General features: G+C 36.7%; 1 long non-coding RNA gene across 1 annotated transcript in view; it reads right to left on the reverse strand.

Annotated features, from left to right (window-relative positions):
• Nucleotides 1-3,381: 3,381 nt before the first annotated feature.
• LOC148045834 (uncharacterized) overlaps nt 3,382-17,831 on the reverse strand; it is a 200,049-nt gene continuing 185,599 nt past the window's right edge. The window contains exon 3 of the long non-coding RNA XR_015696363.1: nt 3,382-3,892. This is a non-coding gene — a long non-coding RNA (uncharacterized LOC148045834). The remainder of the gene's footprint in view (nt 3,893-17,831) is intronic.

A 17,831-nucleotide genomic window follows, 5' to 3' on the forward strand; every position in this document is an offset into this window, starting at 1 on the left:
GAGCCAGCAGCTACAGAACTATTGGAAGGAAAAGTGTTTCCCCATCATAAATATACAGTGATTAAAAACAAATAAATAATGATCTCTTATTACAGTTCAAGTCCAAGAACAAGAGGATATTTGAAACAAATACACCATTTTTGGAAAGAACAACATCAAGAATCAGAAATAACAGAACAATAAGGTATCAGATCAACATTGATTTATAACATGAAATAAAGTATTCACCGAAGCAGAATTGGAAGAATTGCAAAGGGCAAAGAAATCAAAGCCTTGCCAGAAGCAAACCAGGCTATAGAGGCAAACCTGGGGGAGTTGGCAATAAAGAAAATCAGCATATTTATAGAATTGTTTTATTCAGAAACCAGGCACCTTTTTTTCTATGTCATAAAAAGAAACCCTTTTTTCTGTAAAAGTAAAATAATTGAAAGAATAACTGAGCATTTACATCAGCACAAAAACAACAGAATAAGGATGTCTGCATTGAAGCTTGTTCCAAAGAAACAGCTAACAAAAGCATTAAAATATACCAATATTGTATTATCAAATATAGCCACCAGTTGACTATAAAAAACAAACCAACTAATGTACAGCACAGCTACAATTATAACTGACTACCTGAGAGGCAGAATCAATAAAGAAGAAAAAAAGGGGGGGAAAAGTACACCACCAAAGAAAATCAAACTGGAAAATAAGATCAGCAAACTGAAATCAGATGCAAGTAAACTAAAACAGATGACAGAAAAGAAGTTGAAGAACAAGAAGACCAAAGAATACCTAATCAAGAAATACCACCTAGAAACAAGAAAGATCAACGAATAACAGTTATAGCAAAAAAGAGAGGCAGATATAAAGTTCAAATTGCAAATCATAGGCAGAATCTCCATTTTCATTCTAATCAGAAACATTCTTACCAGAAATATTATCAATGGAAAGATTGCAGTGGACCATTCAGCGTCTGACAAGAAAGAAGTGGTGCAGTTTGGGGTAAAGATATGGGATAACCCAAATAAATATAACAGGAACACAGCTTGGTTAAAGGAGAATAAAAAAGAAGATAAAATGAAATAACTTGTAATAACAGCAGAAATGGTAGAGAAAAGGGCAAGGAACATCAAGAATTGGTCAACACCAGGTAAAGATGAATTGCATAGATTTTGGTGAAATATATGATTGTCCTTATTCATATGTGCCAAGGATTTTAACAACATTCTGAAAGAGGCAAGTTTGAAGAGTGGTCTACCAGTCTTACCTGATAATGAAAAGTCCAGAAAAAACAGCAGCATCAGGTAACAACAGGTTAACTATTTGCTGATGCAGTCCAATAGCATCTTAGTTGAAAATAAGCACATTCCACTTGACCAGAAAGATAAACTACCCAAACAGCAGAGGAACAAAAGATCAACCCTTAATTGACAAGATGGTTCTGAAAACCTGCAAGAGAAGAAAGGCCAACTTGAATGAAGCATGGATTGATTACTAAAAGGCATTTGACTCCCTGCCATGTAATGGATAATCAAGTGTCTAGAAATAACAGGAGTCAGTAGAAATATCAAAAGCTTGTGCAAAGATCAACGGCATAATGGTAGCCCTGGTTGCTATCAATGATGATTGATTTGGAGAAGCTAATATTAGGAGAGGAATCTTCCAAGGAGGCTCACTATTGTTACTACTGTTTGTCATAGCACTGAGTCCTCTATCAACAATACTGAATAACACAGGCTATGGCTATCAAACATAAAAAAATAATCTGCCAGCTGTCGCCCCTCCTTTATATGGACAATTTGAAGCTATATGGAAAAACTCATACTGAAATAGAATTGCTGCTCAACATTGTCCATATATTCAACCAAGATACTGCAATGGAGCTTATACTGGACAAATGTGCAATGCTTACTACTAAATGGGTAAAATAGTAAAAACTGACAGAAAAAAACCATACAAAAATAGCATCAAGAGTCTAGATAAAGATGATCATGAAAAATATCTGGGTATTAGCCTTCAAGTTTCCAACATCAAGCACATTGAAGTTAAGAAAAAGGTTATACAGTAAATGAATACTTCAAGAGAGTGAAGAAGAACTTAAAGTCCAAACTCAGTGGAGGCAATACCATCAAGGCAATTAACATCTGGCCAATTTCAAGCATTAGATACACAGCTGGAATAGTAGATTGGACTCAAGCAGAATTAACGGCTGTGTATAGAAAGACCAGAAAAATAGATAATGAATCATGCCCTTCCATCTGCTCAGTGATGTTGACAGATTACTTATCAAGGAAATTGGGTGTGTTTGGAATATTGCAAGTACAGCAGAATTTGGAGAGAAAAAAGGTGTGCTGGAAAGATAGTGAAGAAGATATAATGAAACTAATATATCACAAAGGCCTACCAAGTCCAAAAAGGCCAATATCAAAGACAAAATAAAAATCAGAAAAGAGGCATAGGAAGACAAAGCATTACATGGCAAGTACATAAAAAATATCATTAAAAGCATATAATAACAAGACCCTGCAATGGCTAAGAGCAGGAAAGTTGGAGAAAGAGCACAAGAGGATAATTCTGGATACACAAGACCACCCTAGGAACAAATGCATACAAATGCCAGAATTGGGAAGACAGCAATAGGTAACAAATGCCACCTGTACAAAGAAGCTGAAGAAACTGGATCAACTAGTTAGCTGCTGCATGAGGATTGTGCAGACCGACTACAAATAACAATATGGCAAAGTAGCAATAATAGTGCATAAGAAAATCTGCAAGAAATATCATTTGCTTGCCAGCAAGAAGTGATGGATAAAATAGAGAAAGTAATAGAATAGAGAAATAGAGAAAGTAATAGAAAATGAAGAAGCTAAATTGTTCTGGGACTTTAGACTTCAAATAAACAGGCACCTGCTACATAACACTCCAAACTTAACAATTGTCAATAAGAAAGGCAAAAAATCTGAATATGGATAGTGTCTATCTTACTCATTCACACACACACACACACACACACACACACACACACACACATATTGTAAACGTGTGGGTTGTTGTTATTGTGAGGGAATTGACACGCAGGAGCCATGTGCAAGACAGATCTTTATTATAACACAGGTGACAAGCGATTCAAACGTTCCCTGCAACTGTCAGGGTATTTATACTAGCACTCAGACCAACTGTCAAAACGACCAACCAATCAGGTCGCAGCTGGTATTTGCATATTGAATATGCAACAACACACACACACACACACACACACACACACACACACACACAGAGGCACACTCCTCAAGGAGTAAAATCTTTATTGAGGCTTCATCAATCTCAAGTAATATTCCCTAGGATTAATCCTGCCCAGGAACCCGATCAGTCCAATTCCCAAGTTTGGAAACATAAAATAAGTTCATAAACTTCCCCACCAGATTCAAAGTCCATGGTCTTTGAATCTGTATATCAAACTAACCAAAGCCCAAATCCAAGTCAAAGGTTTAAGAAGCAAGGTCTCAAGTCTAAGAAAAAGAGTCCAAATCTGGCAGCAGAATCAAGGTTTAAATCTATGCAAAGAATCTCCATAGCTGAACAAACTCATGGGAAGAAGCAGAGGCGTTGTTCCCAGTGTTACATTACTCCATGAGCTGGGCTACCAGCTACATGATGAGCTGTTCAACTCATCTTGGGGGTTGGGGCTGCCCCCTCATGAGTAATCTTGCTGATCTCCACTGTACCTTCTTCCTCTCAGGTCTCTGTGTTCGCAGATCAGTAGAGGAGGCAATTCCTCCTCATCTTTGCTGGTGCACTGCAGTTGAGCACTTCTCCCTCCATGGCCTCTGAGCTCTCCAATTGCAGGGGTACTTCTCCTGCAGCTTCTCCTCATCCTAGCTGGTGTCTAGGGAAGTCATCACAGGATCTGGAGACAAAGTAGAAGAGAAAGAATTGGAAAAGATAACAAATAGAAATAAAACAGCTGTGTCAAAAGAAAGCAAAAGTAATTCCAATAATCATGGACACTTTGGTGCTAACACAAAACAACTGGAGCATAACTTGACAAATTCACCAACAGTGAATTGTAAAAGGCAGTTTTATTTGGAACAGCTTATATCCTGCAATGATAATTTCTAATGCCATCAAATATCCACATCTGTTTATTCCAGGTCATTGGGAAGGACTCGATAGGCAGATAAAAGTAGCAAATCAATCTGGATATTGGCTGGTTGTGTGACAAACCAGCAATAATAATAATAATAATAATAATAATAATAATAATAATAATAATAATAATAATAATAAAACTAATGACAATGCACTACAGTTTACATCCACGTGGTGATACTGATAGACTATATCTGCCCCGAAAATCAGGTGGCAGAGGATTATTACAAGTGAAGCAAACAGTTGAAGAAGAAAAACATGGACTGGCTGATTATTTAAAAGAAAATCAAGAACATCTATTAATCGAAGTAAAGAACAAAAATCTACTGAAGGCCCAACAGACGAAACAAGAATACAGAAAAGATGTGATAAAATCAAGAATGGAGAGTTGGCAGAACAAAGCACTGCATGGCCAATTTCTGGAAAAAATAAAAGATAAAGTGGACAGTGAACAAACTTGGTTATGGTTAACAACAGGTACATTAAAGAAAGAAACAGAGTCACTAATCCTGGCTGCGCAAGAACAAGCTATCCGCACAAATGCCATTAAGGCCAAAATAGAAAAATCCTCTGATGATGCCAAATGCAGACTTTGCAAAGAAGCTGATGAAACTGTTGATCACATACTCAGCTGCTGTAAAAAAATCGCGCAGACTGATTATAAATTGCGGCACAATTCAGTAGCACAAATGATCCATTGGAATTTGTGCAAAAATTATAATATCAAAACAGCAAAAAACTGGTGGGAACATCAGCCTGAAAAAGTCACCGAAAATCAGATGGTCAAGATCTTGTGGGATTTCCGTATACAAACCGACAAAATACTGGCACATAATACACCAGACATCACACTGGTTGAGAAAAATAAGGTCACAATCATAGACATCGCAATACCAGGTGATAGCAGGGTCGCTGAGAAGGAACATGAAAAAATCGCAAGATACCAGGACTTAAAAATCGAAATTCAACGACTATGGCACAAACCAGCAGTGGTAATTCCAGTGGTAATTGGCACACTGGGTGCTATTCCAAAAGCACTGGAATTACATTTAAAACAGTTAAAAATTGACAAAATCACCATCAGTCAAATGCAAAAAGCCGCACTGCTTGGATCTGCACGTATATTACGAAAATACATTACGACGTCCTAGGCCCCTGGGTGGGGCCCGACTAGTAACCAATGCCAAATCCGGCGAAACAACTGGCCGCTGTGATACAATTGTGTAATAATAATAATAATAATAATAATCATCATCATCATCATTATCCTCATCAATATTATTAAACAACAATAGCTGCTAATCACAGTTTCTTGGTACTAAGTCAACAGGTAAACAAAAGTGCCACTCATCAACTGGGCAATCAAGCATAACAATAATCAGCATCCTTGGAGTATTAGGTTAGACTCTAGCTGTAAAAGTTATCCACTGGAATGTTTGGAGAGTTTTAAGTGGCTACATATATTAAACTATGAAATACAATTAACATTTCTATTCACACACATTTTTTTTCTATTTTATTGTGCCTAATTCTTGGAGACTGTCTGGACCAGGACAACAAGTTTTCTTTGTTTCCAAGGTGAGATTCAAGGCCTGGCTCTCTACACATATTCCAAATTCTGAATCTTTTCTATATTACTGGCATTTTAAAACAAAAGATACCTCAACACTTTGAACATGGAGATATTCACATTTAAACTTACTTAATTCCTGGCATTTCAGTAATTGAGAAATAATTCAGTTTGTGTCTCCTGTTTTAATGCTGAACACATTTATTTGAAAATAACTTTCCTTTGGTTCTAGATAATATATTTGTAATTAATTATAAATAAAAATAACACAAGTAGCATCTTTAATCATATCTATAGTTCCCATTCGTTGAACATATTTTCTCCATAACTTGGAGAAAATTATAAAGCAGACTGGGTATTTTTGTCACTCTCTTGTTATCTGCTGCTTCATAGATAGAAGCTAATTGCACTACTGGCTATTCAGTCTGACAAATACAAAGCTAGTCTGGCTATTATTTTGTTTTTTTGTCCAGCAATGTGATCATCTGTTGTTATAAAAAAAGGAATGACTGAGAACAATTGAACCCAATGAAACTTGGAGGCTAGGAAAACTACTGAATGATCTAGAAGATTAGGACTTGGAGGATTTTAGAGATGCTTTGTTCAAATCTGAGTACAAAGAATCCATAGATCATAGGATTAATTCTAAATTATAGATGATAGGATTCAATTTTAGTCATTTTAGGAAACCTGATCAAAACCTATATTCATGCAATCCAATTAATCACAAAAGATAGATAGATGTACACAATCAAGTTATCATTTTGATTAAAATATATTTTGATTGTTTTTAGATGGCCAGGACTTATTTTCTAAGTCTAAAGCTATTATAATTAATTTGTTTTTGTTCTTTTGATATGAAATACTAACATTCCTTCTCAAGGGGACAACCATGAGCTCAGAGGCAGAGCACAAAGAATATACAACTCTGGTTAAAACTGGATCGGGATTAGCAAGGTGAGCTAATATGGTGTTAGAATATTGAACTGCTAAAGATTTAGAAGACCCAATTTCTAGTCTCTACTCAGCCATAAAGCTCAATTTCTGAATCAGTTTCTATCAGCCTAACTTACTGTACTTCTCATTGGGGAAAGATAGACTGGAATAAAATTTGCATATAAACAAAATTAAATAAGAACTGCCTAAAATTCTAGAAAATCACTTATTCAGCGTATATAATAGTGGGCTTCATGGAATAGAAAATATCAGGAACATGGTGGTATAACATGCTGCCTCCATGTTCTTGATAAATATCAATAAAGTAATATTTATGATGCATAAGAAGCAATAGATGGATGTTTGTTAAAGAGAGATCTAACTTGGAACTAAAGAGAAATTTCCTGAGAGTGAGAACAATTAATCAATGGAACAACTTGCCTTCTTGAATTGTGGATGAGGTTTTCATGAAAAGATTGCTGGATGTTTTCAAGAAAATATTAGACAATCATTTGTTTAGAATAGTTTAAGGTCTTCTGCCTTGGGCAGAGGGTTGGACTAGAAGATTTAAAACGTACTTCCAACCCTATGATTGTGTTATCAAAATATTTCCTTATTTCATTTTATAATATGATATGAAGAAATAGTCAGACAGGCAAAGATAAATTCTTCATGGTTATGCATTCATAATCTACCAATCCTCCTGTCACTAAATTAACCAGTAATATTTAACGTAGATAACTTCAATCAGAAATAAATAAATGCATGGTGTTACATCAGTTGTAATTGATTATAAATCATAACAGTATGATAAACGATTGATAATAAAAATGGGAGGAGGCAATTACTTTCAGATACTACATGTGACCTTCAAAAGTATCTTTCAGAGAGCCATAGCAGCTTCTCACCATGAGCCAATTAGGCTTTGCCCTGATGCAGCAGGACTGCTACATTAAACAATTTTTTAAAATCTCTTGTTAATAAATATTAATAGGAAGAGCTAATGTGAGGCTAGATATTTTTCTATTGTGTCAAAATGTGAGCATTTTAATTTCTTTAGGATATTCAGCTGTACCAATCATCTTAGAAGACCATATGAGGATTACCAACTTTTGCTATGAAACATCAAGTCCCAATTTATGAAGAAATGTAATTTGTAAACATGCAAATGGTAAATGTAAATATAAAAATGCAATTAGCTATTGAGGGCTATATAGTAGTCCTTAAAAAAAGAAATGAAATATAGGAAAAACTTCCTTATTTTATTTTTTAAAAAACCAATCAATTTTGAAGTTAATTGTCTGCTACCTCTAAATATGTATGCTCTCTAAAACATAATCCAATCTTTGAAGAGAATCTTCCTTGTGCTAAAGAATGAAATAAAAATGGTTGAATTGCCTATAGCTAAAGATGGTAATACTTTGAATTTTGACTTCAACAATAGACAGATATTAAGAAGGTTTCCTGCTGTCCAAGTCCATTAATAATCTAATAGAAAAATCTATTTCTCTTCAAATGAGTTGCATGCAGAAATGGCTGAAATAATAACTAATTACAACAATTTTCAATCATTGCAAAATAATTTTCAAACCTGTTGGTTTATGACATGACAATGCTTCTTTCAGTTAGATATTCAGCACAAAGAAAAGGAAAAAGAAAAGGAAATATATGGCTGGTTAAGGTGAAAGAATAGAAAAAAATCTATCTTCACAGGTAGAAGTCTCATTTTGCATCTTTCAGTAGTCATATAATAGAATGGAGGAAATGTTTTGCAGACTGATAGTGCAATTCTAAGTAATTGTATCTGTAGTGCAATTATTCAATATGAATTAAGCAATACAGAGAGTATGTTGAAAGCCTTTTAGGTTGTGGCTGAGCATAGTGTGAGGATAAAATCTATGCACTAAAATACAAAATGAGCAATCATTAAAAATACTGCTATAGGATAGAGAAACATAAGAAACAAATTTGGAAAGCAATTTTTCTGTCTCTTTAAGTAGTCTCATTGTAGATAAGAAGCCCATAATCCATAATTCACAAGGTAAGCCACCCTAAAGCTGTAGTCCCTGGAAACATTCAAAAATTATTCCAGATTGTAATCTTCAGAAGAGAAAAAATATTAAATATACAACTAGGAATAATGGTATTAACTGTAATTGTTAGACTGGCGAGAAACGGCAGGCGAGAGGTGTGAGTGAGTTTCAGCACTTTTTATTGCAAGAATAAGTGACTGCGCTCTGCCTGCTGGGCTGCTGGAGTTCACCTTTTAAGGAGCTCCAGCAGACCAGCTTGCCAATGACAGTTGTTTAAACTTTCCGGTGTTTGGGCAACCAATCCCCAGTGAGCATGTGAAAACATGTAAATTTAACAACATCCGTCCATACATAACACTCCACTCCTCCTAGAATGAACAATGTCCAATCCCCAGCCTATGTAGATGACGTAGTCTTTCAGATAGGCAGGGCGCACTGGTCTCCTACTTGACCTGCGCAGATCACTTGTCCCTGGTAGTTCGCCCAGTGTGGTCGACTCTGCTGTTCCTCCGGTTGCCTGGGAAGAAACCTTCTGGAGCTCCTCGGCCCACGAGTTGAGCTCCGGCCTGGTTCCTTCGGTTCCTGAGATGCCATTTCTTCACAGGATGGCTTTGGATGCAGCTACATGTTCACGGCTCGGGTTGGATGGTCATCCTTCGATCTCTTGGTTTGGTGGGGCTGGTTCCTGCCCATCTGCTTCCAGGCTGGCAATTGAGCATGCTCTGGGGATAGAGATCTGGGGTTCTCTGGGAATTGTTCTGAGCTGGTGGGTGCGGTCCAATCACCCTGGTTCCTCAGTCCAGGCAGTGTCAGAGCTGGTCGAGGTGCCTCCTCCAGATTCATCCGTCCTCTAGCTCCACTTGGTATGACTTCGGCCCAGTGACGGCCAAGATTCAGCCCACCAGCCAAGTCGGGTACCCAGCATAGTTGTGGGTGAATACCTGGTCATTTATGTTTAACTCCCGGGTTGGTCGAGTGGAATCCAGGAAGGTAGTCTGGGTGGTACCGATCGAGTCTTGGCCTCAGTGTTCTCCTTATCAACAGCTCTGCTGAACTTTTGTTGGTGGTTGCATGGGGAGTGATGTGTTGAGTGAAAAGGAATTGGTCTTTTCCTTTTCCTGCCAGCTTCATGGTCCCATTCGTGTGAGGGTTTCTTTTGCAGGAAGCAATTCCTAGGATGATCCGGTCCTTCATCATTTCTTCTGGGTTGATGAATTTGCACCAGGTCGCGATTTCTCAGAGGCTGGCCATGAAATCATTCACCATCTCTCCTTCCCATTGGCACCGGTGATCAAACTTGTTCCAGCTCACCATGGGGGTGGGGGTGGATGGCACGTAGTGGTCTTCCAGGGCGCATTGTAGGGTTGTCCATGTGACGGTCTCTATGTCTGCTAGGCAATCAACGTCTGTGCTATCTTATAAATTTTTGTTCCGCAGGAAGTTAGGAATAATGCCCTCTTCCTATTGTCCAGCTGGTCCTGGTAGTCATTGGATTGCAGGAACATCCAGAATCGTCCCATGTATGTGTGCTAGCCCTCTGTCTGTGGGTCGAAGATAGCTGGTGCAGGGGATGCTTGTAATGCCATCTCGTGCTATAGTGCAGGGTCTTGGTCCTTGTGCGAAATGGCTGCTTGTCCAACAAGGGTTCTCAGGTCCCTTTGTCCTTCATTGCCAATGTTAGTTCGGCGAGAAGCAGCAGGCGAGAGGCGCAAGTGAGTTTCAGCACTTTCCATTGCAAGAGTATATGACTGCGCTCTGCCGGCTGGGCTGCTGGAGCTTGCCTTTTGAGGAGCTCCGACAGACCAGCCGGCCAATGACAGTAGTTTAAACTTCCTGGGATTTGGTCAACCAATCGCTGGTGAGCCTGTGAAAACATGTAAATTAAGGCGCTCCGGCAGCCCAGTCAGCCAATTACAGTAGTTTAAACTTCCTGGGATTTGGGCAACCAATCCCCAGTGAGCATGTGAAAACATGTAAATTTGACAACATCCATCTGTACGTAACAATAATCCATCTCAATTATATGTAAATGAAATGAAATCATCCTAGATTTTTTTGCTGACTTCATCCAACATGTTTTGAATATGAAGTCTACATGCTATTCAAAGGGCAATTGTAGTTTTGCCCTGGGAAAGTTATGCCCTTCTCTCTTCTCTGAGTGTAAAAAAAAATATGGATGGGAATCTTTATCTTGAAATTCTAGTCATTTTTCCAGGAGTTTTCAGACATACAGTTATCAAGCATGTGACCCAGCCATATTTTCAGGGCCTTCCTAAGGTTGAATGTCAGATGAAAATTGTTTTTCTAATTGATAGATTAGATCGGGGCTGTCAAACTCCCGGCCCGCGCTTGCCACTTGCTGGCTATGCCCAGTTTAGCAAAGGGTGGGGGGAGTCCCGATACATCATGTGATGCCATCATGACAACATGAGTTTGACACCCCTTGATTAGATACTTTAAAGGTTTTAGAAGGATTGTGAGAATGGATTGTCAGCTTAGATGACACATGATGACCTTGGTAATAAAGCCTGGTATGCCTGTCACAAGTGCAAGAAAAATTGTGAACATAAAAAAAGAAAACAAAAGAAACTGGGCAATGATTTCAGGGAATTATGCATAAATGTATTTTTTAGATAATTCTGATGCAATTGCTGTGACAGCAATAGTAATTTTAAAGCCGCTTGACGCACATCAAAACAGATAGTTTCAAGTCATTAAAAAAGGTACAAAACCAAAATAAGTAAGCATGCCTTACAACCTGTCTCCCTCTCTGGTATGTTTTATTTCAATGATACTTCTATTTGAGTATTCAGGGACTGTTTATTCCCATCACATCTGGAAAGAATTGATTAAAAGGAAGTTTGATTTAAACAGTTTCACATTCTGTTGCTGCTGCTATTGTTATATTGAGGAGAGAGAAGAAATAAAGTATAAAGCATTCCTCTGCATATGTCCTAATAAGTGCTTTCAACTATACTTTTTCTTTTATATTGATTTTATTTTTTCTGGCATTATTTTGACTGGACAGAGGTATATGGCCCTAGGGTCAAATTCACTGCAGTTGGAAGTGGATTACTTGGTTGCAAAGGATAGTTATTTATGCATGCATGGGACACACTTGAGCATAAATGGATTTGTACATAGATGTGTCTATTTGTCTTTCAAATAAAAATGAAATGAAGTTCCATCTGTGTTACTTTTGCTGTTTGATTGTTTTTCCCAGCATTTATGGCAAAGCCACCAGATGGGCCTTGCCATTGTATTAATAAACCACCAGGCGTTATTCTGATTTAAGCATTAATCTGGACACTCTTAAATTCTTGTTGCATTGACCTGCTGCCTTTATCGCACTATTTACATCCTAGCTCTTTGAGAATTCAGAGTCTTCATGCAGCTCTATATATCATGCTGTAAGTATACCAATGGTAGGTCACTTCTACAATCATTTCACTAAAATCAGCACAACATGTAGATTGAATCTAAAGGTTACTTTATAATGTGTTTATGAAACTCTTCTTGTATTCTGTGAGACTTTTCAGAAACAAGCCAATTCTGGCCATTGAAGCAATTAATGATTTTTTTTTCAAATAATTTTTTATTTTTTTATTTTCTTACATACCCTTTTAAGTATACATTCACACAATTCTTTACATTTATCATTTTATACATTTATTATTTCATTTAATAAGTTGTAATGTACAGTTTGTGTTGCTTTATTGATTCACCAACAAAAGCGCGCCCGACAACAGCGTGCCGACAAAACCGTGGGAACAAAAGCACAAGTTCGAAATCGCGCCGAAGAATGAAGACAGAAGCGCACTGACAACAGCGCGCCGACAGAAGCGCGCTGTAAACCTAACCCTAAAGCTAATCCTAAACGTAACCCTAAACCTAACCCTGAACCTAACCCTAAACCTAACCCTAAACCTAACCCTAAACCTAACCCTGAACCTAACCCTAAACCTAACCCTGAACCTAACCCTGAACCTAACCCTAACCCTGAACCTAACCCTAAACCTAACCCTGAACCTAACCCTAAACCTAACCCTGAACCTAACCCTGAACCTAACCCTAAAACTAACCCTGAACCTAAACCTAAACCTAACCCTAACCCTAAACCTAACCCTGAACCTAACCCTAAACCTAACCCTTACCCTTACCCTTACCCTTACCCTAACCCTTACCTTAACCGTAATGGCGCTTCTGTCCGCCGACAACCTTTGTGGGCACGCTATCGACATCACGGTTTTATCAATGCGGTTTTGTTGGCGTGCTGTTGTCAGGTGCGCTTTTGTCGGATCACGGCTTTATTTACCATACCATCCCCGTTTTGTAACACCTCATTGTTTTTCATTTCTTTTCTCCTTCCCTCCCTTCTCTACTTCCTTTCTTCCTCCTCTCCCTCCCCTTCCTCCTTCTCTTCCCTTTCTCCTACTCCTGCTCTTCCTCTTCCCCATCCTACCCTCTCTCTTTCTCTCCTTTCTCTCCTTTCTCTCCATCCTTCCCTCCTTACCTCTTTCTTCTTTCCCCCATCTTCATTTCATTTTCTCCCCCTCTCTCCCTTTCTATTTCTATTATTGTTGGTGTATATTTCAAAACTCAATTTATGTTTCCTTGAGATGGTATTTTCGCCAACCCAAATATAATTTAGTATCATTTTTTATTCCCTTACCTTTGCTAATCTGCCCTAGTTATGTTTCCCCCCTTTATATATCGCTCTTGAATATATACTTAAATATTTAATATTTTATTTTCTGTTTTCCCTTATTTCCCCCCCTTTCCATTTTATAGTGCGTCGTCTGGGTACTTTATCTTCTCCCTACTTTCTTTTCTAGCTTGCTTTCTCTAGCCAATCATAAAATCTTCCCCACATCTTGAAGTACTCTAATTCCTCTTTATCCTTTATTTTCATTGTCAACCTATTCATCTCTGCACAATCTAATATCTTTTTAGATAGGTAGCTATATAGTTCTTTGATTATTTTTTCTTCCGTTCCCATAAGTATCTTATTCAACTCCGAACTTCCTAAGTTAAAACAATACTCCCTTTTATCTTTTTCATATCTTGATTGTATTTCCAATTGTAAAAACCAACTTATATCAATCCCTTGTTTTTCTAATTCTTGTTTTTGTTTTAGTTCCCCCCTTTTTATTAAGATATCTTTGTATCTAATAATATTTTTCATACTACTAATATTTGGATGTGTCAATGCTTCCATTGTTGAAACCCACATTGGTATTTCTAAATAATGTTTCCCTTTCACTCTTTCCCATATTGTTAATAATCCATTCCTTACGTAATGTCTTTGAAAATAGCCATGTACCCTACTTTTATCATACCATAAAAAAGCATGCCAACCCAATTGCAAATCATGATCCTCCAGTGTCAATAATCTTGTATCTCTCAATAAAATCCATTCTTTCATCCAAGCTAGTCCCGCTGCTTCATAGTACAATTCCCAGTTTGGTAATCCAAATCCACCTTGAATCCTTCTTTCTTGCAACATTTTTATATTAATTCTTGCTTTTCCCCCCACTATTTTATCCATATTTTCAAAGATTTTTTTCTCTAGTTTTATCGGTATTGTTTGGAATAAGTATAGAAATCTTGGTAATATATTCATCTTTATTACTGCTATTCTTCCCATCAATGATAATTGTAGGTTCCATCTTTCCAAATCTATTTCTATTTGTTTTCTCACCTTATAATAGTTATATGTCTTTAGTGTTACACACCTTGATGTCAATTGAATACCCAAATTTTTCACTTTTTTCACCACCAGTTTCCCCATCAACTCTTTTTTCTGTTTTTCTGTCATATTTTTCACCAGAATTTTTGTTTTGTCTTTATTAATCTTCAAGCCCACTACTTCTCCCTATTCTTTTATTATTTTAATTAATTTTGGTCCTGTTTCCATTGGATTCTCCATAATAAACACCAAATTATCCGCAAATGCCTGTAATTTATACCCTTCTTTCTTGAACCTCATTCCTTTTGACCTCTTTATTTTGTCGTATTTCTTTATTCAAAGTCTCTAATGTCAGTATACATCCTTGTCTAGTTCCCTTTGTAATCGCTATCTTTCCTGTCATATCATCATTTACCATTACCTTTGACGATTGATTAATATATATGATTTTAATCATATTTATAAATCTCTCACCAAATCCCATCATTTGAAGTTGTCTTATCATGAATTGCCAGCTCACATTATCAAAGGCCTTTTGAGTGTCCAGAAACAACAATGCCATTTGCTTTTCTGGGTGGGCTTCGTAGTACTCTAGTGTGTTCAATACAATTCACATATTGTCTCTATTTGTCTCTTGGGGAGAAATCCATTTTGGTCTATGTGTATAAATTCATTTAAAAGTCTCATCATTCTTTCTGCAATTATTGATGCAAAAATTTTATAATCCACATTTAATAGTGAAATAGGTCTATAGTTCTTTACTTGTTGTGGATCTGACTCTTCTTTTAGTATAAGCATTATATATGCCTCCGTACATGTTTCTGGCATTTTTGCCTCCTTTAATAAGTCATTGAATAGTTCCAACATTACCTTGCTTAATACTTCTTTGGTACAGTTCTGCCGGTAATCTGGTCCTGGTGTTTTCCCCTTCTTTTGCCGTTTGATGCCTTTTGTTATCTCCATCATTGTAATTCTTTCTTCTAATGCTTTCTTAATTTTTTCTGGGATTTTGGTTATTCTAGTTTTCCTCTAAATATTGTCTTATTTTCCCTTCTGGAACCCTCTCATGTTGATACAACTTATTGTAAAAGTTCTCAATTATTTTTCTCTCTTTTTCATTTAAGTGGTGTATAATTCCTTTTCCATCCACCAATTGATTTATCAGTGCCTTTTTTCTCTTTCCTTTTTCATCTTATAACCCAGCCAATGTACTGGTTTATTTGCATTTTGAAAAAGTTTTTTTTGCTGATTTTATTTTATTTGCTATGTCTCATTTTATATCAGGTTCAATTTATGTTTTTGCAGTTCCATCATATTTTTTACTTTTTTTATTTTGTGGGTTTTTCTGCAGCTCCATCTCCAAACTTTTATACTCTGATTCCAACTTCTTTTGAGTTTGTCTGTTCTGTATATTCTTTTTCCCTAAGTATGTCATTGCAAGGCCTCTGACATATGCTTTATAAGTGTCCATACATTCTATAATGATGTGCCTTTCTATTTTCCTGGAAGAAATGTGTCAATTCTTTTTCCATATATTGCTGGAAACTTTTTTCTTTCAAAATTCTTGAATTTAAAGTCCATCTCTCCTTTTTCCTCTGTCCATTCCAAGTCATTGTTACTGGATTATGATCTGTCCATGTGCTTATATCTATGTCTATCTTAATTGTTTTGAGTGTTAGCTCTTTTGACTTCCACATCATATCAATTCTTGACCACGACAAATGTCTGTTTGAGTAGAATGTATATTGTCTTTCTTTCGGGTGTCTTATTCTCTTGAAAATTTAATTCTTTCACCATCGTGGAAAATGTTTTGGTAGGATTTTTCTTGGCTTCTTGTTCATCTTTGTGGATTTATAATCTATTCAATTATTTACAATTGCATTAAAGTCTCCTCCTACATCTTAATATATTAATAATATATATTAATATATTCATAATATATCTTCATCGTCATATTCTATTATCTTTTTGTGTAGTTCCCCAAATAATTCTTCTTCTTTGTCGTTTGCAGCGTATATTGCCACCAATAATATCTTTCTCATGTTCATCGCTATTTGCACCATCAGTGTTCTCCACTCTCCATCTTCAAAAATTTTATTTGATTGTATTGTCTTTCTAATATATAATGCTATTCCCTTTTTGCTTTGATCAGCCAGAGTCATATATAAATTACCTAGTTTTGCCTGTTCAAATTTTTTTTTGTGTTGCCTTCTAATATGTACTTCCTGTAAGCATATAATGTCCAATTTCTATTTCTTTAATTTGTTGAATGTTCTTCTTTTTGTTGCCATGTTTAATCCATTTATATTAATGGAGATTACTTTTATTTCTTCCTCCATGTCATTGGTTTATAGGTTTAGTTGATCTAGTCATTCTTAGCTCCCTCTGCTCCTTTGCCTCTTTGGCCCTTGCTCCTTCTCTTAGTGTTTTCTCTTCCTGTTCTTTCCCATCTCCCTTTGATCTTTCCCCTTAGCTTCCTGGCATTTAGCTCCTTCCTTTTCTCTTACCAGCATTTCCTCCTTTGCTGCTATATGTTGTTCATAAAATAATTCTGTTTTCTCTAGTGTATTTAATCTGTACCTTTGTTCGTGCCAGTTTACCAAAATTCCTTCTGAAACAAGCCATCTAAAATTCATCCCTTTTTTGATCAGACTCTTAGTCAGAAAGTGGTATTCCTTTCTTATTTCTCTGACCTCTTGGACTTGATTCAATACTACTATCTCTCTAGACTTTCATTTTATTGTGGTACTTCTTGCTGCTTGCAATATTTCATTTTTAGAGGGGTTTTTTTGACAAATCTTACATGTACCTCTCTGATCAAGTTGTTTTTCATTGCATATCTTGAATATACTCTGAAAATCTCATCCATTCCGCCTAGGATATAGTCCTTACTCATTTCTGTAGCCGCTGAAAGAATTTCTATTATCTTCTCTGCTATGTTCTCTCCTTTCTCCTCTTCTATGTTCTGGAGTCTTCGATAGAATTCGGATCTTTCTATCTCCCACAAAACACTGGCTCCATCTTGCTTTTTATCAATTGCTGTCAGTCTATAATCCATCTCCTCCACTTTTTTTTGCAGTCTCTGCTCATTTTCCCCATCATTTCCTTGACTTCTTTTAGTTTGTCTTCCACTTTACCCACTTTCTCTTCTACTCTGTTTATATGCTCTTTGATATCCACATGTATGTCTTGCAACATACTTTTAAGCTCCAAAATAGCTTTGTCTTGTTGTGTTCCTGTGCCTGCTGCTTTCTGTGTCATTGAACTAGGTGGGGTGGCTGTTGCAGGCTCATATTATGTTATTTTCTTCATCTTGGTATTTTGTTCTGACATTATTGTATTTAAGTTGTAATCAAGTTGTGTAATCCAAAGAATAGATTAGTAGATTAATTGTAATCCTGGAATTGCTCACACTGACCCAAGCACCGGCCTCCAGTAAACCGACCTTTATTCTTGGACTCCATCTTCA

The sequence above is a fragment of the Thamnophis sirtalis genome, unplaced genomic scaffold (genome assembly GCF_051295495.1).
Source record: "Thamnophis sirtalis isolate CommonGarterSnake01/CBP01778 unplaced genomic scaffold, rThaSir2_p1.2 scaffold_4, whole genome shotgun sequence".
NCBI lineage: Eukaryota > Metazoa > Chordata > Lepidosauria > Squamata > Natricidae > Thamnophis > Thamnophis sirtalis.